Source organism: Oncorhynchus keta, chromosome 8 (assembly GCF_023373465.1).
Source record: "Oncorhynchus keta strain PuntledgeMale-10-30-2019 chromosome 8, Oket_V2, whole genome shotgun sequence".
In the NCBI taxonomy this organism is placed as follows: domain Eukaryota; kingdom Metazoa; phylum Chordata; class Actinopteri; order Salmoniformes; family Salmonidae; genus Oncorhynchus; species Oncorhynchus keta.
The window spans coordinates 24,783,053-24,808,007 of NC_068428.1; the positions used below are offsets into that span (position 1 = coordinate 24,783,053).

General features: G+C 45.5%; 1 pseudogene; it reads left to right on the plus strand.

Moving 5' to 3' along the window:
* LOC118386619 (syntaxin-binding protein 5-like) overlaps positions 1-24,955 on the plus strand; it is a 146,136-nt pseudogene that overhangs the window by 58,886 nt on the left and 62,295 nt on the right.

A 24,955-nucleotide genomic window follows, 5' to 3' on the forward strand; every position in this document is an offset into this window, starting at 1 on the left:
CTTCCCTCTATTGCACTCCCCTCCCCTCTATTGCACTCCCCTTCGCTCTATTGCACTCCCTCCCCTCTATTGCACTCCCCTTCCCTCTATTACACTCCCCTCCCTTCTATTGCACTCCCCTCCCTTCTATTGCACTCCCCTCCCCTCTATTGCACTCCCCTTCGCTCTATTGCACTCCCCTCCCCTCTATTGCACTCCCCTTCCCTCTATTGCACTCCCCTCCCCTCTATTGCACTCCCCTTCGCTCTATTGCACTCCCCTCCCCTCTATTGCACTCCCCTTCGCTCTATTGCACTCCCCTCCCCTCTATTGCACTCCCCTCCCCTCTATTGCACTCCCCTTCCCTCTATTACACTCCCCTCCCCTCTATTGCACTTCCCTCCCTTCTATTGCACTCCCCTCCCTTCTATTGCACTCCCCTCCCCTCTATTGCACTCCCCTTCCCTTTACTTTCCCTTTCTCTCTCTTTCGCTCTTTCTTTCTTTCCCAACTTCCTTCCTCTCTATGCATCACACATTCTTCTTGATGGGTTCAGCCACAAGCTATTCTGCTCATTCGCCTTTCCTCCCTCTCTCTTTTCTTGTTCTCTCTCTCTCTCTCTCTCTCTCTCTCTCTCTCTCTCTCTCTCTCTCTCTCTCTCTCTCTCTCTCTCTCTCTCTCTAATGAATTTATTTCAGTTGACTGATTTACTTCTATGAACTGTAACTCAGTAAAATCTTTGAAATTGTTGCATGTTGTGTTTATATTTTTGTTTAGTGTAATTATTATATAGTATTGCAATCACTCATCATTTGTCACAGTAAATACAATACATTTGTCACAGTAAATACAAAAATATCTCCTCCAGACACAGCTTCCCTCTCGTAGCTGTCTGGCACCGCCAAACAGTCTTAGCATTGTTTGGCTGTGGTGGATTACCAGGTGGGTGAACTGTATACCTCAGCAAATAGCCGTTGTCAGATAGATGGATCTGTTGAAGGGGGGTTCTAATAAGTGAAGCTTTCAGCTGTTGTTTCTGGGCAAATGAGTGTGGTGCACTGTGATGAGCACAGCTCAGGTTGAGAGGGTAGAGCAGCTGTGATTCACTGATTTACTGTTACTGGGCTCAAGTGAAGGTGAGAGTGTTGTTTAGGTGTTCCTGAGGCAGAAGCAAACAGCCAGCAGCCCTGTACTTTACTCTACTGTGTGTGAACTTGCATAATAAATCAAATGTGTCAGAACAGATTATTTATACAGGGACCATATTAGACAAGTGAACCACCGCTCTCTATGTGTGTGTAAGATTGAGTATGTGTGTCTGTGTCTCTGTGTTTGCATTTGAGTGTGTGTGTGTGTGTGTGTGTGTGTGTGTGTGTGTGTGTGTGTGTGTGTGTGTGTGTGTGTGTGTGTGTGTGTGTGTGTGTGTGTGTGTGTGTGTGTGTGTGTGTGTGTGTGTGTGTGTGTGTGTGTGTGTGTGTGTGTGTGTGTGTGTGCACATTTGTGTAAGCTTGAGTTTGTGCACACATGGATGTGTGTGTAAATGTGTGTGTGTTTATTTTAGAGGGCATTATGTGCCCCATGGCTCTCTCTGCCATATCTGTCATTGGGCTGTGATAAGAAGCTGTTCTCTCTCTCACTGTGGAAGACTGGCTGCGCACTGTTGCAGTAGATGGTTAGATGCCCTGTTAGATTATGCTCTCTCTCTCTCTCTCTCCTCCTTGCTTCTCTCTATCCCTGCTTCACTTTTTCACAATCCCTATCTCTCTCTCTTCTTCCTTGCCTCCATATTTCTTTCTCCTTTCTCCCTGCCCTGCTTCTCTCTATCTCTATCTCTCTCTCACTCAATTCAATTCAGTAGACTTTATTGGCATGCAAAGTTAAATTACTTACATTGTTAATGTATGTATACATGTAACAAAAATGGTGGTACCAACAGCAATAAGGCATCAATACTAATAGTAGTAATGGAAACGGGATTACGATTAACAGCAACTACAACAACAATATTAATGACAATAATAATACATTTAAGCAATAGTAGGTAGGCCGGTCTCAGCATTACTGAGAAGCCACATAACATGGTATGAAAGCCAAAACCAAACCAAAATGGGGATATTATTGACATTACATTGCACTTTTCACTGACTCATATCTCCCTCTCCCTCTTTGTCTCTCTGAGCTGTAGTAGCAGGCAGCACAGTAGCAGACTCTGTCCCTCCCCCTCCCTGGCAGGGTGATGTATGACTGGGCATGTTTGACGTCAGTCCCGGGATGGCGTCATAGACCTCCCCGCTCACAGCCTTTTTTCCTTCTTTCACTCTCTCTCTCTTTCCTGCTCTCGTTATTTCTGTCTCTGTCATTCTCCTACTCTTTGTTCTCTCTCTCTTGCTGATTTTCAATCTCCCTCTCTAGGTCTTTCTATTTGGTTCTCCCTCTGTTTCTCATTCTCCCCCTCCCTGTCCTCTGTCTTTCTACGCATATCACTAACCATTGTGTACACACACGCACGCACACACACACACACACACACACACACACACACACACACACACACACACACACACACACACACACACACACACACACACACACACACACACACACACACACACACACACACACACACACACACACTCCCTGTGGTGCAATGTGTACGAAACAAATAAACGGTCTAGAGGATCCATCATTCTTTCAATTGGTGCTGTCAGGTGAAGAGCCAACACAGCAATTTTATTACATCCACAGGGGCCAACCAAGGGCTGTCCCTGGGTTTTATTGACGGGGGGCCAACCAAATGACAGGGGCCAAGCAAGTGACAGGGGCCAACCCTCCTGGGCAGCAACACTAAGCGTGGGGACTATGAGAACCCATGAGAAACGTAACAGATCTGTTGACTTTGAGGGCAGAAATAGCTTTTTAAAGTTTCATCTGACTTGACAAGACGCGGAATTGACCTAGTTTTCTTTCCCTCCCTCTCTCCATTCCTCTCTGTCTCTCTCTCTCTCTCTCTCTCTCTCTCTCTCTCTCTCTCTCTCTCTCTCTCTCTCTCTCTCTACGCTCTCCCTCTTTTCTTCACCCTGGATAATCTGTCCATGATGTGAGTTGGAGTGGTGGTGACAGGGACATCATACTGTGGAGAGTTAACACAGAGCAGCATGTGCATGGAGTTTAGTAGGGCTGGGAATTGCCAGGGACCTCATGATACGATATTATCACAATACTTACAGAGGTAGGATCTTCATTTGTTGCAAACTGGTAGTGTATTCAAGGTTTAAACGGCTTATAAAGTTTGCTATTTCCACTTAAAAATGTCAGATTTGATTTGCACTAAGAAAATTGTAATGAATTATAAATTATATAATTATTAACATTTCCTGTTGCTGCAGAATTATTTTCTTGCCGTAGCAAACAGGCTTAAATTGTAGATCCTACATTTGCCAAAGCTACTGTGTATGTATTGTGACTCGATAATGTGATTTGCAATTTTTACTGCAATTTGATTTTCCACAGATATTGCAGTGCATTCGGAAAGTATTCACACCCCTTGACTTTTTCCACATTACAGCCTTATTCTAAATGGATGAAATTGCTCCCCCCCCATCTATCTACACACAATACCTCATAATGACTAAACAAAAATTGTTTTTTTAAACATTTTTGCAAATGTATAAAAAAACAACAACTGAAATATCACATTTACATAATTATTCAGACCCTTTACTCAGTACTTTGTTGTGTCTAGTGTGTCTAGTGTCTAGTCTTCTTGGGGATGACGCTACAAGCTTGGCACACATGGATTTGGGCAGTTTCTCCCATTCTTCTCTGCAGATCCTCTCAAGCTTTGTCAGGCTGGATGGGGAGCGTCGCTGCACAGCTATTTTCAGGTCTCTTCAGAGTCATCAGTTTCAAGACTCTCGAGCTCTGCGTTGGCCACTCAAGGACATTCCGAGACTTGTCCCAAAGCCACTTCTGTGTTGTCTTGGCTATGTGCTTAGGGTTGTTGTCCTGTAAGTAAAGGAATGGAAATTGAATATATACATATAAATATATGGATGAGCAATGACAGAGCGGCATAGGTAAGATGCAATAGACGGTATAAAATACAATATATACAAATGAGATGAGTGATGCAAACATTATTAAAGTGGCATTATTAAAGTGACTAGTGATCCATTTATTAAAGTGGCAAATGATTTCAAGTCTGTATGTAGGCAACAGCCTCTCTGTGCTAGTGATGGCTGTTTAACCATCTGATGGCCTTGAGGTAGAAGCTGTTTTTCAGTCTCTCGGTCCCAGCTTTGATGCACATGTACTGACCTCGCCTTCTGGATGGTAGCGGGGTGAACAGGCAGTGGCTCGGGTGAAGCATTAATCTTGATTATCTTTGTGGCCTTCCTGTGGGTGTTGCATGTGTCCTGGAGAGTAGGTACATTGCCCCTGATGATGCGTTGTGCAGACCACACCACCCTCTGGAGAGCCTTTCGGTTGTGGGCCATGCATTTGCCATACCAGGCCCCGATACAGCTTGACAGGATGCTCTCAATTATGCATCTGTAAAACTTTGAGGGTTTTAGATGACAAGCCAAATTTCTTCAGCCTCCTGAGGTTGAAGAGGCGCTGTTGCCTAGCCCGAGTCTGTGTTCCTGAGCGCTCTAAAACAGATTTTCATCAAGGATCTCTCTGTACTTAGCTCCGTTCATCTTTCCCTCGAACCTATCTCTAACCATACAGAGAATACAATTTGAAGGTTTATATTTTAGATTTGATAATCCAGTAACATCTATATTTGGTTTTGTCCTTATATTTGAGACAGAGCACAACCCCCCAAAAGGTAAATGGTATCTTCCAAGGGCATATTCTTTCGATCTGAACATGTGCTTTTGGAGGACACCCTTCTCAGACGTGAAACATTCAGCATAATGTCTTACTGTTGTTGCTTTTTAAGACAAAAAGTTCACTCTCAGAAAAGGTGTTTAATGTCCACTATTTTCTATCTTTGACCATGGTTTGATGTCACTGTACAGCCAACCATTTTCACGAGGCAGTCTGTCTGTGTGCTTTTCGATAATATGCTTTCTTAGAGAGAGGCAACGAGAACAGTTTGAAAAGCACAACCTTAAATTTTGCCCTTCTTTCAGGGCTGAAATATTTGGTTGCAAGCAACCCGGTGAATTTGTTTTCAATTAAATAACTTATAGTTCTCATCCTGGACTAAAGCATCCATCACATCTATAAGTCTTTGCAAGGTAAAGTCCTGCCTTATCTCAGCTCACTGGTCACCACAGCAACACCTCAAAAAAAGTAATTATACTGTTCTCTTCCTGGACTAAAGCATCTAGATCATTCTACTGTTTTCATCCTGGACTAAAGCATCGAGACCATTCTATCGTTCTCTTCCTGGACTAAAGCATCCAGATCATTCTACCGTTCTCTTCCTGGACTAAAGCATCCAGATCATTCTACTGTTCTCATCCTGGACTAAAGCATCCAGAACATTCCACTGTTCTTATTCTGGACTAAAGCATCCAGATCAATCTACTGTTCTCATCCTGGACTAAAGCATCCAGAACATTCTACTGTTCTCATCCTGGACTAAAGCATCCAGATCATTCTACTGTTCTTATCCTGGACTAAAGCATCCAGATCAATCTACTGTTCTTATCCTGGACTAAAGCATCCAGATCATTCTATCGTTCTCTTCCTGGACTAAAGCATCCAGATCATTCTACTGTTCTCATCCTGGACTAAAGCATCCAGATCATTCTACTGTTCTTATCCTGGACTAAAGCATCCAGATCATTCTACTGTTCTCATCCTGGACTAAAGCATCCAGATCAATCTACTGTTTTCATCCTGGACTAAAGCATCGAGACCATTCTATCGTTCTCTTCCTGGACTAAAGCATCCAGATCATTCTACTGTTCTCTTCCTGGACTAAAGCATCCAGATCATTCTACTGTTCTCATCCTGGACTAAAGCATCCAGAACATTCTACTGTTCTTATTCTGGACTAAAGCATCCAGATCAATCTACTGTTCTTATCCTGGACTAAAGCATCCAGATCATTCTACTGTTCTCATCCTGGACTAAAGCATCCAGATCATTCTACTGTTCTCATCCTGGACTAAAGCATCCAGAACATTCTACTGTTCTTATTCTGGACTAAAGCATCCAGATCAATCTACTGTTCTTATCCTGGACTAAAGCATCCAGAACATTCTACTGTTCTCATCCTGGACTAAAGCATCCAGATCATTCTACTGTTCTTATCCTGGACTAAAGCATCCAGATCAATCTACTGTTCTTATCCTGGACTAAAGCATCCAGATCATTCTACTGTTCTTATCCTGGACTAAAGCATCCAGATCATTCTACTGTTCTTATCCTGGACTAAAGCATCCAGATCATTCTACTGTTCTCATCCTGGACTAAAGCATCCAGAACATTCTACTGTTCTCATCCTGGACTAAAGCATCCAGATCATTCTACTGTTCTCATCCTGGACTAAAGCATCCAGATCATTCTACTGTTCTCATCCTGGACTAAAGCATCCAGATCATTCTACTGTTCTCATCCTGGACTAAAGCATCCAGATCATTGTGCTGTTCTTATCCTGGACTAAAGCATCCAGATCATTCTACTGTTCTTATCCTGGACTAAAGCATCCAGATCAATCTACTGTTCTTATCCTGGACTAAAGTATCCAGATCATTCTACTGTTCTTATCCTGGACTAAAGCATCCAGATCATTATACAGTTCTCTTTCTGGACTAAAGCATCCAGATCATTCTACTGTTCTCTTCCTTGACTAAAGCATCCAGAACATTCTACTGTTCTCATCCTGGACTAAAGCATCCAGATCATTCTACTGTTCTTATCCTGGACTAAAGCATCCAGATCATTCTACTGTTCTCATCCTGGACTAAAGCATCCAGATCATTCTACTGTTCTCTTCCTTGACTAAAGCATCCAGAACATTCTACTGTTCTCATCCTGGACTAAAGCATCCAGATCATTCTACTGTTCTTATCCTGGACTAAAGCATCCAGATCATTCTACTGTTCTCATCCTGGACTAAAACATCCAGATCATTCTACTGATTCTACCCTGTCTCTGTCTCTCCCCCTTTTCTGTCCCTCTCACTCTCATTTTTTGGGATGTGTGTGAGAGAGCAAGGAGGCTCTGTGTATGTGTATGTGTGATGTACAGTGTTTGTATTAGTGAACCGGATGAGTCATGTGTGTGTGTGTATGTGATGATGTGTGTAAGCATGTGGTCATATGTTCTGTTCTGGTGTAGATAAGGGTGTGGTTTAGTGTTGCCCTTATCAGTTTATACAATTATATTCCTGCTCATCTTGTGATGCAAGAGAGTTTAGCGGGCTATTTTAGCTGGAGATATTAGCTGGATGCTCTACTTGCTTGTTTTTCTCCTCTCTGGTTGTCATGTGTTACGCCTAACTCCTCTCTTCCACTCTGTCTGCACAGGAATAATTGGTAGGATAAATAAGCATAATCAGTGAGCTCACTCATACAGGCCTTCATCAGAGGAAGCTCTTTATTTTCAATCTTTCCCCTTCTCTCTCTCTCTCTCGCTCTCTCTCTCTCTCTGCTCCCCCAGCTCATTTATTATACTGTATGTCTGGATATCTCTCTCCTCCTCCTCCTCCTCCTCCTCCTCCTCCTTCCATCCATCCATCGCTCCCTTTCTTGCACCCACACATGCGTGCACTCTCTCCCACTTCCTTCTCCCCCATTCTTCATGTTCCCCTCTCTCTCCATCTCTGTCTCTGTCTCTCTCTAGGTCGGAAGGAGATGTCATTCTGTTGTGTTGTTTGTTTCTCTGCAGCTCCAGATTATCTTCCTTTGTCATTTATTTTAATATTTATTTTCTCCATGTACACATCATGTCTCTCCAGAAACAACTTGCAAGGGTAGACATACTGTGGTGTATAGGAAATGCCTAGCTATATCTTCAAGGTAGATAGACAACCGTACTTTGGTGTTTACTGTGGATGAACAGTCGAATTGCTCTCATCTGTCCATTGCTCAGTCATGACAGAAAATCCGTGCAAGACGCAGGCTGTTCTGTTTCAAGCCCATCTAAGGACTGTTACCTATGGGAACCAAAGGATTTCCATGTTATTCACTGCAGGTTAGCGTTGGCTGGTAAGCAGGATGGCTGTCACCTTGACATGTCTTTGTTGACCTGTGTCTGTCCCTATCAAGTTAATAATGAAAGATAAAGAAAATATTATTCTGTGAGTATTGTGTGGTTCTATCTCCTTTATTACCCCTCCCACCTTCTTTTCCATTGGTTGATTCCTTGACGGAGAGCCTATCAGGTTTGGTCGTCCAGGTGTGGAGTGCTACTGTCAACATGAGAGTGGAGCAGCCGTCATCTCGCTACAGTTTCTCATCAATGAGGTGAGTGATGTGGAGAGACACTGTCTCTCTCTCTCGCTCTCAACCTTCCAAAGTCCAAACCCTCCTCTATAGCCTTTCCTCTCCCCCGACTCCAAAACATCTCAAACACTCCTGTAGTGTGTGTGTGTGTGTGTGTGTGTGTGTGTGTGTGTGTGTGTGTGTGTGTGTGTGTGTGTGTGTGTGTGTGTGTGTGTGTGTGTGTGTGTGTGTGTGTGTGTGTGTTGTGTGTGTGTGTGTGTGTGTGTGTGTGTGTGTGTGTGTGTGTGTGTGTGTGTGTGTGTGTGTGTGTGTGTGTGTGTGTGTGTGTGTGCGCATGTCTTTGTGACACAGCAGCTGCATTACACGTTCTAGGAGCTCTCCCACTTTCTGCTTGAAATTCAGCCTCTCTCACTAGGGGATTGAGAACACCATTGCAGGCTTGTTTGTGCATTCTGTGCCACTGATTAGCTGTGTGTAAATGCTGTCTTCTTCATCCCTGCCATAGGGGGCGCTGGTGAGTGCTCTGGCAGACGACAGCGTGCACCTCTGGAACCTGAGGCAGAGGAGGCCTGCCATCCTCCACTCGCTCAAGTTCAACAGAGAGAGGTAAGAAACCTAGAACCTTGTAGGTTTCTCTTTCTCGCCCCGCATTTGCTCTCTCTCTTTCTCCTTCTCTCTTCATCTCTCTCTCACTCCCTGGCTCTCTTTCTCTTTATCTCGCTCTCTCTCTGATTAGGTCTTTCTCAATTTCTGCTTTTACTGCAGCATACTGCAGATGACAACAGCAGACAGTTCAGTAGCGTGCTGCGTGCCCCTGCCTATTCACTGGCAGTGGTTCTTCTGTATATAAACTGAAGAAGTATCATATGGCAGATGTGTGTAGAGGTGTCTGTCAGTCTTGTCCAGCCCCAGGGTTAAGGTGACACCTTTACACCTGATGTCCCTCTTTCATCCTCCCTCCATCCTTCTCCCCCTCTCCTTCTTTCCAACCCAACAACTACACACACACACACACACACACACACACACACACACACACACACACACACACACACACACACACACACACACACACACACACACACACACACACACACACACACAGACCTGCATGCACAACATCCACATGTAACAACACACTCACACACACACAGAATCTTATAATAATTATGCAATTCATACAATTATTCGAAAACATTTCAGATCAGTTGTTTTTGCTATTATTATATTTTGACCCAGTATGTTTGAAGTCAAATAGCAAGTTACTGTTGTGGAGAATCACCTCACCTCAAGTGGGAGGGATCAACTGTCTCCTCCAATTACAGACACAGGGCCTACCCATCAGAGCAAATCAGGGTGTTCATTTCATGATCCATCAGTCTAATATGGGAAGGGGTTAACCGTCAGAGCCAATCAGCTGTGCCACTGCTGATGCGACGGACAGGTGGCCGGCAGTGTCTTTACGGTCTGAATGTGTTCCTGCCGAGTGTTTGACATTTAGCAAGCGAGGCTCTCGAATAATGACGTGTATTCATGGATGCCAAGGGAAGCCAGGCTTCAACCAAAAATGTCCCAGAAAAAAAACATAAAATCATTTATTTTGTCTCTCTGTGTTTCATAACTGTCCTTCTATTCACAAGAGGCTGAATGTATCACACAGGAGAAATCATCCGAGCGAGCAGAACTGCACCCCTCTGTTTCTGTACGTGTAGCCCATCTATCTGATGCTTTCTGGACAAAAAGAGTATGATATTGTTGAAGCCCATACCATTGAATGCAAGGGTAGCCAACAAGCATTGGCAGAATTCATGGTTCCTTCTATTAAGGCAAGTCGTCCAGGTCCTGAGGCAGTTATACTTTTGACCCATCTGTCCATAGAACATTCTTCCAAGAGTCTTGATGATCATGCAGGTTCCAGGTGTTTTTTGGCAAACTTGGGTTAACTGCTTGAAAACCCATAAATGTCGCTGAGTTAAAGCAGTTCTGCATGGACAAGTTGGCCAAAATTCCTCCACAGCGATGTGAGAGACTGATCAACAACTACAGGAAGTGTTTGGTTGGAGTCATTGCAGCTAAAGGTGGCACAACCAGTTATTGAGTGTAAGAGGGCAATTACTTTTTCACACAGGGGCATTGTGTGTTGCATAACTTTGATAATTAAATAAATAAATAAAGTATCAATTTGTAATTTTTGGGGGCAAACTCAGGTTCCCTTTATCTAAAATTAGGTTTGGGTTGAAGAGCTGATAACATTCAAATCAAATCAAATTGTATTTGTCACATGTGCCGGATATGAAAGGTTTAGACCTTACAAGTGAAATGCTTACTTACGAGCCCCTAACCAACAATGCAGTTAAAAAATACAGATAAGATTAAGAAATAAAAGTAACAAGTAATTAAAGAGCAGACGTAAAATAACAATAGCGAGACTATATACAGGGGGTACCGATACAGAGTCAATGTGCGGGGGCACCGGTTAGTTGAGGTAGTATGTAGGTAGAGTTATTAAAGTGACTATGCATAGATGACAACAAAAAGTAGCAGTGGTGTAAAGAGGGGGTGAGGGGGTGAGGAGGCACTGCAAATAGTCTGGGTAGCCATTTGACTAGATGTTCAGGAGTCTTATGACTTGGGGGTAGAAGTTGTTTAGAAGCCTCTTAGACCTAGACTTGGCGCTCCAGTACCGCTTGCCGTGTGGTAGCAGAGAGAACAGTCTATGACTAGGGTGGCTGGAGTCTTTGGCAATTTTTAGGGCCTTCCTCTGACACCGCCTGGTATAAAGGTCCTGGATGGCAGGAAACTTGGCCCCAGTGATTTACTGGGCCGTTCGCACGACCCTCTGTATTGCCTTGCAGTAGGAGGCCTAGCAGTTGCCATACAAGGCATTGATGCAACCATTCAGAATACTCTCGATGGTGCAGCTTGAAGAACCTTTTGAGGATTTGAAGACCCATGCCAAATCTTTTCAGTCTCCTGAGGGGGAATAGGTTTTGCCGTGCCCTCTTCACGACTGTCTTGGTGTGCTTGGACCATGTTAGTTTGTTGGTGATGTGGTCACCAAGGAATATGTAGCTCTCAACCTGCTCCACTGCAGCCCCGTCAATGAGAACCGCACGGCCAGGTCTCTGATGATGTCGGTGATCAGGCCTATCACTGTTGTGTCAACGGCAAATTGAATGATGGTGTTGGAGTCATGCCTGGACGTGCAGTCATGAGTGAACATGGAGTACAGGAGGGGACTGAGCACGCACCCCTGAGGGGCCCCTGTGTTGAGGATCAGCAAAGCAGATGTGTTGTTACCATCTGTGGGTGGTCCGTCGGTATGCAAATTGGAGTGGGTCTAGGGTTCCTGGGATGATGGTGTTGATGTGAGACATGACCAGCCTTTCAAAGCACTTCATGGCTACAGACATTAGTGCCACGTGTCGGTAGTTATTTAGGCAGGTTATCTTAGTGTTCTTGGTCACAGGGACTATGGTGGTCTGCTTAAAACATGTTGGTATTACAGACACGGACATGGAGAGGTTGAAAATGTCAGTGAAGACACTTGCCAGTTGGTCAGCGCATGCTCGCAGTATACGTCCTGGTAATCTGTCTGGCCCTGCGACCTTGTGAATGTTGACCTGTTTAAAGGTCTTACTCACATTGGCTGCGGAGAGCGTGATCACACAGTCTTCCGGAGCAGCTGGTTCTCTCATGCATGTTTTAGTGTTATTTGCCTCGAAGCGAGTATAGTTATTTAGCTCGTCTGGTAGGCTTGTGTCACTGGGCAGCTCTCTGCTGTGCTTCCCTTTGTAGTCTGTAGTGATTGGCAAGCCCTGCCACATCCGACCAGCATCAGAGCAGGTGTAGCATAATTCGATCTTATATTGACGCTTTGCCTGTTTGATGGTTCATCGGAGGGCATCGTGGGATTTCTTATAAGCTTCCAGGTTAGAGTCTCGCTCCTTGAAAGCGGCAGCTCTTGCCTTTAGCTCAGTGCAGATGCTACATGCAATCCATGGCTTCTGGTTGGGGTATGTACGTACGGTCACTGTGGGGATGACATCATCAATGCACTTATTGATGAAGCCAATGACTGATGTGGTGTACTCCTCAATGCCATCATAGGAATCCCGGAACATATTCTAGTCTGTGTTAGCAAAACAGACCTGTATATATATCTTAGCATATGCTTCCTCTGACCACTTTTGTATTCATCGAGTCACTGGTGCTTCCTGCTTTAAGTTGTGCTTGTAAGCAGGAATCAGGAGGATAGAATTATGGAGGGCGAGGGAGAGCTTCGTATGTGTCTCAGTGTGTGGAGTATAGGTGGTCCAGAATTCTGTTTCCTCTGGTTGCACATTTAACATGCTGATCGAAATTTGGTAAGACTGATTTAAGTTTCCCTGCATTAAAGTCCCCTGCTACTAGGAGCACCACCTCTGGGTGAATGCATTCTTGTTTGCTTATGGTGGAATACAGCTCAATTCAATTCTGTCTTTGTGCCAGCCTCTGACCGTGGTGATATGTAAACAGCTACAAAGAATACAGATGAAAACTCTCTCGTGGGTAGTATGGTCTTCAGCTTATCATGAGATACTCTACCTCAGGCGAGCAATAGCTCAAGACTTCCTTAGATATTGTGCACCAGCTGTTGTTTACAAAAATACATAGACCGCCACCCCTTGTCTTACCAGACGCCTCCGTTCTATCCTGCCGGTACATCGTATAACCAGCCAGCTGTATGTTTATATTGTCGTCGTTCAGCCACGACTCCGTGAAGCATAAGATTTTACATTCCTTGTCAAGATTATGGAAAATCAGAAAGGGGGCAAAAAGGTTTTCAGGTCACTGTATATCACCGTGACAAAGCATATGAACTAACGAGTTATAGAGCAGACAACGCAATTATCACAACACATAGGTTGTAATATGGATTTTTTTCCCTGGTTTGTTTTCCCCAGTGATTTTAGCCACGCACCGCTGCTGCTCTCGAATGCAGCCTGCCTGCCTCCCTGCCTCCCTGCCTCCCTGCCTCCCTGAGCAACAAGAGTGAACTCTACAGACAATATCACACAGAGCTGAGGAGAGCATGGGGTGAGGATGAGGACGGGAAGGAGGGAGACTCAAAATATCTTCCTTTCCACACATACAACCTCTCACGTAGTTTACCATTCATTTCCATGTACCCTCAGTCCCTCTCTGAGTTTCCTCTAACAGTGTTTTCTGTTAAATACAGCTCACTTCAGCCTCAGTGTGTAAGGCAAGTGAAGACAAGGTGGCCATTTTTCCTGTCAACAAACTGATAGAGATCTCACTAGAACTGTCACAACATTCTAGAACACTTGAGAACAGAACAGGCTGTGAGACCGAACCAAAGCAAAGCCTTATTTACCCCCAATACTCCCTCTGTCACCAAAACTTGGAAATACCCGTTTGATATGGTTTGATATTCTGCGGCTGAATTGCTCACGCACGTGTTGGGATGTTGTTGAAACAGCCACAGCTGACGAGTCCACTTATCAAACCTCTAAGTGACACTGAAGAGGTTACTTTATGTTGCTGATCGCTGTATTGTTGGGGTTAAACAAATTAGTAAGGTGTCAGTAGAAGCCTGCTTGGCTGAACGTCAGTCACAGTTAATAACGCTCCGGCTAGTAGCAAAGTTTCTGGTTGGCACAGATCTAAGATCAGCTTAGCCTCACCCAATGTTAAGCTATAATTAACTGCTCTTCAGTATTAGAGAAACTCTCAAACGCTCCCCCTTCATATCCATCGTCATCTCCTTCATCATCTCCTTTGTTATCTCCATAATCTCCTTGTCTCCTCTCCTTCACCACAGCTGATCAGAAAGGAGCTGATGTGTTGCAGAAAGCCCTCCCAGCCATCACCTTGACTGATCCAGTCCCACTAGATTATTGGAGATGAGGAGAGAGAAAGTCCTGTTGGAGTGGCGTTGTGGCTGAGTCAGTGGGTTGGTGAGAGGGGCTGGAGAAAAGAAGAGGAGGAGAGGAGAATGGAGTATGAGAGCTGAGGAGTAGGGAGGAGAGGAGAGCAGAGGAGAGGAGAGGAAAAGAAGGGAGAGGGTAGGGGAAGAAAGGAGAAAGAGGAGAGGATAGGAAAGAAGAGGAGAGGGGATGAGAGGAGATCATTTAAAAGAAATCAGACAAGAGTAAAGGAGAAGAAAGTAGAGAAGCGAAAAAATCTTACCTAGTCATTGTGGCGGTGGGGGACTGCAAATGTAGGCATTTTAAGCATTATTTTTTTTACTCCATCGTCATCACAGGCTGAGTAAGATGAAGCTGATGTCATACAAGTACATTCTCTCCACAAACATAACCCCAACCACAGGACATACTGGAGGCATAAATATCGTCTGGCTATGTAGTTCCCTAGAATCCAATGGACTGGGTTAGTATACGGTAGAGAGTGGAGAATCACATTTGCTTGGTCTGGGTTCAGTGTAGGCTGGGCCGGTTAGTTCAAAGCTGACCTGAGAGCATAACCAATTAGACGGCAGCCCACACAGCCCACATCTAAAATAAAGGGGACAGAGGACTTAATTGACCAGATACTTTTTAATAATGCAGCCCACACACCACACACACATACACACTCACTCTCTCACACACACACATACACACACACACACACACACACACACATGCACTCACACACACAGACACACACACATGCACTCTCCGACCACTCAAACACTTCACTTCCCAAGTGGCTATCACGTTACCTCTCATTTAATTTCTATTTTCTTAGTTTTTTTCATCCCTTCTTTCCTGGGAAGAGATGAAGTGAGGGACATTGGCCTGAGTTATGTAAAAGAAGGAGGAGAGATATTTTTAGGATGTGCATTCCCCAGTTCCAAACAGATTCTCCTATATTTTTTTATCATGGGAAATGACATCATACAGTACATAACCATTGGCAAACTCAGAATGTGTCAGATCAGATCATGTTTCATCATTTTTAAATAGTTGATCAAAAAAATCTATCATCTTGGCACTGTAGATTATCATGGTTTAGGAAATGTGTTCGGCCTGCAGCCTCAATTCTTGGGATGTGTCGTGACCACTTAAAGTTGGGATCATCCTAGAGAAGCGTCTTCTCCTTTTCATACTGTTCTGAGGTATAGTTCGAATCAGAGTTTGATTATTAGTTACATTGTGTTGTTTTTATTTGGTCATATTGCTTTCACATTACCAAATGTGAAAATAACAAAAACTCCTAAACAAAACCATTCGTCCATGCAAGTAATTTGTTTATTAGACAAAAATGCTCATGTTAAATCATCTATGATTATCAAGAAGCTTGTGTCCCAAACTTCACATTACTTTCGCTTTGGTCTTCCAACAACATGCGTGAGGAAACCGCACAACATCCGCTCTGTCATGACATCCGCTCTGTCATGTGAATAGGCTATGTTCAGTAGCCTGTATCCCGGGAACTGCCCGTCTCCCCTAATCTGCATCGGTTGAGCTCATGAATGCAATGCTGCTACTCAAATAATGTTTCAGAGATATTAAGTTATGATGCTGTGTGTAGTTCATCAAATGTTCGCAGTCAAATAACCAATACTACTGTGCGACTCTGGTTCTTTTCCTGTGTTTGGTCCGGACAGCATTCTCTCCTGCAGCGAACTGCATTATGGAACTGAAATACTGATTTATGGAACTGAACTGAAAGTCTTTGTGTATGAACGTGAATTTTGTTTGTGTGCAGGTATTGTATGGGTGTGTTTGAATGTGATCAAGGAAGTGTGTTCTGTATATATTAATGTATGTGTGTGTGTGTTATGCGAGACCACCCTTTTTGAGCAAACCATGGTGCATTGTTTAGTGTGCTCCCAAGTGTGGATAGTGTTCACACCAGTCCAAACAGACCGAACTAATGCCATGTGTCAACCAGATGCACATGCGTTTGTTGTTATAGCAAGATGTCTAGCCCGTATTTTCCGTACGAGATGCACATGTGCTTTGCCGTATGTTGTTATAGCAAGATGTCTAGCCCGTATTTTCCGTACTAGATGCACATGTGCTTTGCAAGGCTGCAGAACGGTTTGCAGCGTGGAGAAAATCATCTTCAACCTGTTCCACCAATAATTAGAACAGATTCAAGTTATTCTCCTATGGAGCTACTGGTTTCATAGGTTGGCAGAGCTACTAACAGACTGCTACCAGGACGCATTACAACATCTAGCTGATTTCATAGGCTGGCAGAACTACCAGCAGACTGGTACCAGGACGCATTACAACATCTAGCTGATTTCATAGGCTGGCAGAACTACCAGCAGACTGCTACCAGGACGCATTACAACATCTAGCTGATTTCATAGGCTGGCAGAACTACCAGCAGACTGCTACCAGGACGCATTACAACATCTAGCTGATTTCATAGGCTGGCAGAACTACCAGCAGACTGCTACCAGGACGCATTACAACATCTAGCTGATTTCATAGGCTGGCAGAACTACCAGCAGACTGGTACCAGGACGCATTACAACATCTAGCTGATTTCATAGGCTGGCAGAACTACCAGCAGACTGGTACCAGGACGCATTACAACATCTAGCTGATTTCATAGGCTGGCAGAACTACCAGCAGACTGGTACCAGGACGCATTACAACATCTAGCTGATTTCATAGGCTGGCAGAACTACCAGCAGACTGCTACCAGGACGCATTACAACATCTAGCTGATTTCATAGGCTGGCAGAGCTACCAACAGACTGGTACCAGGACGCATTACAACATCTAGCTGATTTCATAGGCTGGCAGAACTACCAACAGACTGGTACCAGGACGCATTACAACATCTAGCTGATTTCATAGGCTGGCAGAACTACCAACAGACTGGTACCAGGACGCATTACAACATCTAGCTGATTTCATAGGCTGGCAGAACTACCAGCAGACTGGTACCAGGACGCATTACAACATCTAGCTGATTTCATAGGCTGGCAGAACTACCAGCAGACTGGTACCAGGACGCATTACAACATCTAGCTGATTTCATAGGCTGGCAGAACTACCAGCAGACTGGTACCAGGACGCATTACAACATCTAGCTGATTTCATAGGCTGGCAGAACTACCAGCAGACTGGTACCAGGACGCATTACAACATCTAGCTGATTTCATAGGCTGGCAGAGCTACCAGCAGACTGGCTACCAGGACTGCATTACAACATCTAGCTGATTTCATAGGCTGGCAGAACTACCAGCAGACTGGTACCAGGACGCATTACAACATCTAGCTGATTTCATAGGCTGGCAGAGCTACCAGCAGACTGCTACCAGGACGCATTACAACATCTAGCTGATTTCATAGGCTGGCAGAACTACCAGCAGACTGGTACCAGGACGCATTACAACATCTAGCTGATTTCATAGGCTGGCAGAACTACCAGCAGACTGGTACCAGGACGCATTACAACATCTAGCTGATTTCATAGGCTGGCAGAACTACCAGCAGACTGGTACCAGGACGCATTACAACATCTAGCTGATTTCATAGGCTGGCAGAACTACCAGCAGACTGGTACCAGGACGCATTACAACATCTAGCTGATTTCATAGGCTGGCAGAACTACCAGCAGACTGGTACCAGGACGCATTACAACATCTAGCTGATTTCATAGGCTGGCAGAGCTACCAGCAGACTGGTACCAGGACGCATTACAACATCTAGCTGATTTCATAGGCTGGCAGAACTACCAGCAGACTGGACTACCAGGACGCATTACAACATCTAGCTGATTTCATAGGCTGGCAGAGCTACCAGCAGACTGCTACCAGGACGCATTACAACATCTAGCTGATTTCATAGGCTGGCAGAACTACCAGCAGACTGGTACCAGGACAGGACGGCTGGCAGAACATTACAACATCTAGCTGATTTCATAGGCTGGCAGAGCTACCAGCAGACTGGTGCATTACAACATCTAGCTGATTTCATAGGCTGGCAGAACTACCAGCAGACTGCTACCAGGACGCATTACAACATCTAGCTGATTTCATAGGCTGGCAGAGCTACCAGCAGACTGCTACCAGGACGCATTACAACATCTAGCTGATTTCATAGGCTGGCAGAGCTACCAGCAGACTGCTACCAGGACGCATTACAACATCTAGCTGATTTCATAGGCTGGCAGAACTACCAGCAGACTGGTACCAGGACGCATTACAACATCTAGCTGATTTCATAGGCTGGCAGAACTACCAACAGACTGGTACCAGGACGCATTACAACATCTAGCTGATTTCATAGGCTGGCAGAACTACCAGCAGACTGCTACCAGGACGCATTACAACATCTAGCTGATTTCATAGGCTGGCAGAGCTACCAGCAGACTGGTACCAGGACGCATTACAACATCTAGCTGATTTCATAGGCTGGCAGAACTACCAGCAGACTGCTACCAGGACGCATTACAACATCTAGCTGATTTCATAGGCTGGCAGAACTACCAGCAGACTGGTACCAGGACGCATGCTACAACATCTAGCTGATTTCATAGGCTGGCAGAACTACCAGCAGACTGCTACCAGGACGCATTACAACATCTAGCTGATTTCATAGGCTGGCAGAGCTACCAGCAGACTGCTACCAGGACGCATTACAACATCTAGCTGATTTCATAGGCTGGCAGAACTACCAGCAGACTGCTACCAGGACGCATTACAACATCTAGCTGATTTCATAGGCTGGCAGAGCTACCAGCAGACTGCTACCAGGACGCATTACAACATCTAGCTGATTTCATAGGCTGGCAGAACTACCAGCAGACTGCTACCAGGACGCATTACAACATCTAGCTGATTTCATAGGCTGGCAGAACTACCAGCAGACTGGTACCAGGACGCATTACAACATCTAGCTGATTTCATAGGCTGGCAGAACTACCAGCAGACTGGTACCAGGACGCATTACAACATCTAGCTGATTTCATAGGCTGGCAGAGCTACCAGCAGACTGCTACCAGGACGCATTACAACATCTAGCTGATTTCATAGGCTGGCAGAACTACCAGCAGACTGGTACCAGGACGCATTACAACATCTAGCTGATTTCATAGGCTGGCAGAGCTACCAGCAGACTGGTACCAGGACGCATTACAACATCTAGCTGATTTCATAGGCTGGCAGAACTACCAGCAGACTGCTACCAGGACGCATTACAACATCTAGCTGATTTCATAGGCTGGCAGAGCTACCAGCAGACTGCTACCAGGACGCATTACAACATCTAGCTGATTTCATAGGCTGGCAGAACTACCAGCAGACTGCTACCAGGACGCATTACAACATCTAGCTGATTTCATAGGCTGGCAGAGCTACCAGCAGACTGGTGCATTACAACATCTAGCTGATTTCATAGGCTGGCAGAACTACCAGCAGACTGGTACCAGGACGCATTACAACATCTAGCTGATTTCATAGGCTGGCAGAACTACCAGCAGACTGGTACCAGGACGCATTACAACATCTAGCTGATTTCATAGGCTGGCAGAACTACCAGCAGACTGGTACCAGGACGCATTACAACATCTAGCTGATTTCATAGGCTGGCAGAGCTACCAGCAGACTGCTACCAGGACGCATTACAACATCTAGCTGATTTCATAGGCTGGCAGAACTACCAGCAGACTGCTACCAGGACGCATTACAACATCTAGCTGATTTCATAGGCTGGCAGAGCTACCAGCAGACTGCTACCAGGACGCATTACAACATCTAGCTGATTTCATAGGCTGGCAGAACTACCAGCAGACTGGTACCAGGACGCATTACAACATCTAGCTGATTTCATAGGCTGGCAGAGCTACCAGCAGACTGGTGCATTACAACATCTAGCTGATTTCATAGGCTGGCAGAACTACCAGCAGACTGGTACCAGGACGCATTACAACATCTAGCTGATTTCATAGGCTGGCAGAGCTACCAGCAGACTGGTACCAGGACGCATTACAACATCTAGCTGATTTCATAGGCTGGCAGAACTACCAGCAGACTGGTACCAGGACGCATTACAACATCTAGCTGATTTCATAGGCTGGCAGAACTACCAGCAGACTGGTACCAGGACGCATTACAACATCTAGCTGATTTCATAGGCTGGCAGAACTACCAGCAGACTGGTACCAGGACGCATTACAACATCTAGCTGATTTCATAGGCTGGCAGAGCTACCAGCAGACTGGTACCAGGACGCATTACAACATCTAGCTGATTTCATAGGCTGGCAGAACTACCAGCAGACTGGTACCAGGACGCATTACAACATCTAGCTGATTTCATAGGCTGGCAGAACTACCAGCAGACTGCTACCAGGACGCATTACAACATCTAGCTGATTTCATAGGCTGGCAGAGCTACCAGCAGACTGGCAGAACTACCAGGACGCATTACAACATCTAGCTGATTTCATAGGCTGGCAGAACTACCAGCAGACTGCTACCAGGACGCATTACAACATCTAGCTGATTTCATAGGCTGGCAGAACTACCAGCAGACTGGTACCAGGACGCATTACAACATCTAGCTGATTTCATAGGCTGGCAGAACTACCAGCAGACTGCTACCAGGACGCATTACAACATCTAGCTGATTTCATAGGCTGGCAGAACTACCAGCAGACTGCTACCAGGACGCATTACAACATCTAGCTGATTTCATAGGCTGGCAGAGCTTCCAACAGACTGGTGCATTACAACATCTAGCTGATTTCATAGGCTGGCAGAACTACCAGCAGACTGCTACCAGGACGCATTACAACATCTAGCTGATTTCATAGGCTGGCAGAGCTACCAGCAGACTGGTACCAGGACGCATTACAACATCTAGCTGATTTCATAGGCTGACTGCAGAGCACCATCTAGCAGACTACCAGGACTGGTACCAGGACGCATTACAACATCTAGCTGATTTCATAGGCTGGCAGAGCTACCAGCAGACTGGTACCAGGACGCATTACAACATCTAGCTGATTTCATAGGCTGGCAGAACTACCAGCAGACTGGTACCAGGACGCATTACAACATCTAGCTGATTTCATAGGCTGGCAGAACTACCAGCAGACTGCTACCAGGACGCATTACAACATCTAGCTGATTTCATAGGCTGGCAGAACTACCAGCAGACTGCTACCAGGACGCATTACAACATCTAGCTGATTTCATAGGCTGGCAGAACTACCAACAGACTGCTACCAGGACGCATTACAACATCTAGCTGATTTCATAGGCTGGCAGAGCTACCAGCAGACTGCTACCAGGACGCATTACAACATCTAGCTGATTTCATAGGCTGGCAGAACTACCAGCAGACTGGTACCAGGACGCATTACAACATCTAGCTGATTTCATAGGCTGGCAGAGCTACCAGCAGACTGCTACCAGGACGCATTACAACATCTAGCTGATTTCATAGGTTGGCAGAACTACCAGCAGACTGCTACCAGGACGCATTACAACATCTAGCTGATTTCATAGGCTGGCAGAGCTACCAACAGAATGCTACCAGGACGCATTACAACATCTAGCTGATTTCATAGGCTAGCAGAGCTACCAACAGACTGGTGCATTACAACATCTAGCTGATTTCATAGGCTAGCAGAACTACCAACAGACTGGTACCAGGACGCATTACAACATCTAGCTGATTTCATAGGCTGGCAGAACTACCAACAGACTGGTACCAGGACGCATTACAACATCTAGCTGATTTCATAGGCTGGCAGAACTACCAGCAGACTGGTACCAGGACGCATTACAACATCTAGCTGATTTCATAGGCTGGCAGAGCTACCAGCAGACTGGTACCAGGACGCATTACAACATCTAGCTGATTTCATAGGCTGGCAGAACTACCAGCAGACTGCTACCAGGACGCATTACAACATCTAGCTGATTTCATAGGCTGGCAGAACTACCAGCAGACTGCTACCAGGACGCATTACAACATCTAGCTGATTTCATAGGCTGGCAGAGCTACCAGCAGACTGGTGCATTACAACATCTAGCTGATTTCATAGGCTGGCAGAACTACCAGCAGACTGCTACCAGGACGCATTACAACATCTAGCTGATTTCATAGGCTGGCAGAACTACCAGCAGACTGGTACCAGGACGCATTACAACATCTAGCTGATTTCATAGGCTGGCAGAACTACCAACAGACTGGTACCAGGACGCATTACAACATCTAGCTGATTTCATAGGCTGGCAGAACTACCAGCAGACTGGTACCAGGACGCATTACAACATCTAGCTGATTTCATAGGCTGGCAGAGCTACCAGCAGACTGGTACCAGGACGCATTACAACATCTAGCTGATTTCATAGGCTGGCAGAACTACCAGCAGACTGCTACCAGGACGCATTACAACATCTAGCTGATTTCATAGGCTGGCAGAGCTACCAGCAGACTGCTACCAGGACGCATTACAACATCTAGCTGATTTCATAGGCTACCAGGCAGAACTACCAACAGACTGACTGGTACCAGGACGCATTACAACATCTAGCTGATCTAGCTGATTTCATAGGCTGGCAGACCAACAGACTGCTACCAGGACGCATTACAACATCTAGCTGATTTCAGCAGAACTACCAGCAGACTGGTACCAGGACGCATTACAACATCTAGCTGATTTCATAGGCTGGCAGAACTACCAGCAGACTGGTACCAGGACGCATTACAACATCTAGCTGATTTCATAGGCTGGCAGAACTACCAACAGACTGCTACCAGGACGCATTACAACATCTAGCTGATTTCATAGGCTGGCAGAACTACCAACAGACTGCTACCAGGACGCATTACAACATCTAGCTGATTTCATAGGCTGGCAGAGCTACCAGCAGACTGGTACCAGGATTTCGCATTACAACATCTAGCTGATTTCATAGGCTGGCAGAACTACCAACAGACTGGTACCAGGACGCATTACAACATCTAGCTGATTTCATAGGCTGGCAGAACTACCAGCAGACTGGTAGGACTGCTGATTTCACAGAACTACCAGGACTGGTACAGGACGCATTACAACATCTAGCTGATTTCATAGGCTGGCAGAACTACCAGCAGACTGCTACCAGCAGACTGGTACCAGGACGCATTACAACATCTAGCTGATTTCATAGGCTGGCAGAACTACCAGCAGACTGGTACCAGGACGCATTACAACATCTAGCTGATTTCATAGGCTGGCAGAACTACCAACAGACTGCTACCAGGACGCATTACAACATCTAGCTGATTTCATAGGCTGGCAGAACTACCAGCAGACTGCTACCAGGACGCATTACAACATCTAGCTGATTTCATAGGCTGGCAGAACTACCAGCAGACTGCTACCAGGACGCATTACAACATCTAGCTGATTTCATAGGCTGGCAGAGCTACCAGCAGACTGGTACCAGGACGCATTACAACATCTAGCTGATTTCATAGGCTGGCAGAACTACCAACAGACTGCTACCAGGACGCATTACAACATCTAGCTGATTTCATAGGCTGGCAGAGCTACCAGCAGACTGGTACCAGGACGCATTACAACATCTAGCTGATTTCATAGGCTGGCAGAACTACCAGCAGACTGGTACCAGGACGCATTACAACATCTAGCTGATTTCATAGGCTGGCAGAGCTACCAGCAGACTGCTACCAGGACGCATTACAACATCTAGCTGATTTCATAGGCTGGCAGAGCTACCAACAGACTGCTACCAGGACGCATTACAACATCTAGCTGATTTCATAGGCTGGCAGAACTACCAGCAGACTGCTACCAGGACGCATTACAACATCTAGCTGATTTCATAGGCTGGCAGAACTACCAGCAGACTGGTACCAGGACGCATTACAACATCTAGCTGATTTCATAGGCTGGCAGAACTACCAGCAGACTGCTACCAGGACGCATTACAACATCTAGCTGATTTCATAGGCTGGCAGAGCTACCAACAGACTGCTACCAGGACGCATTACAACATCTAGCTGATTTCATAGGCTGGCAGAGCTACCAACAGACTGCTACCAGGACGCATTACAACATCTAGCTGATTTCATAGGCTGGCAGAGCTACCAGCAGCAGAACTACCAACAGACTGTACCAGGACGCATTACAACATCTAGCTGATTTCATAGGCTGGCAGAACTACCAACAGACTGGTACCAGGACGCATTACAACATCTAGCTGATTTCATAGGCTGGCAGAACTACCAGCAGACTGCTACCAGGACGCATTACAACATCTAGCTGATTTCATAGGCTGGCAGAACTACCAACAGACTGGTACAGGACATTACAACATCTAGCTGATTTCATAGGCTGGCAGAACTACCAACAGACTGCTACCAGGACGCATTACAACATCTAGCTGATTTCATAGGCTGGCAGAACTACCAACAGACTGCTACCAGGACGCATTACAACATCTAGCTGATTTCATAGGCTGGCAGAACTACCAGCAGACTGCTACCAGGACGGCATTACAACATCTAGCTGATTTCATAGGCTGGCAGAACTACCAGCAGACTGCTACCAGGATTTCATAGGCAGAACTACCAGCAG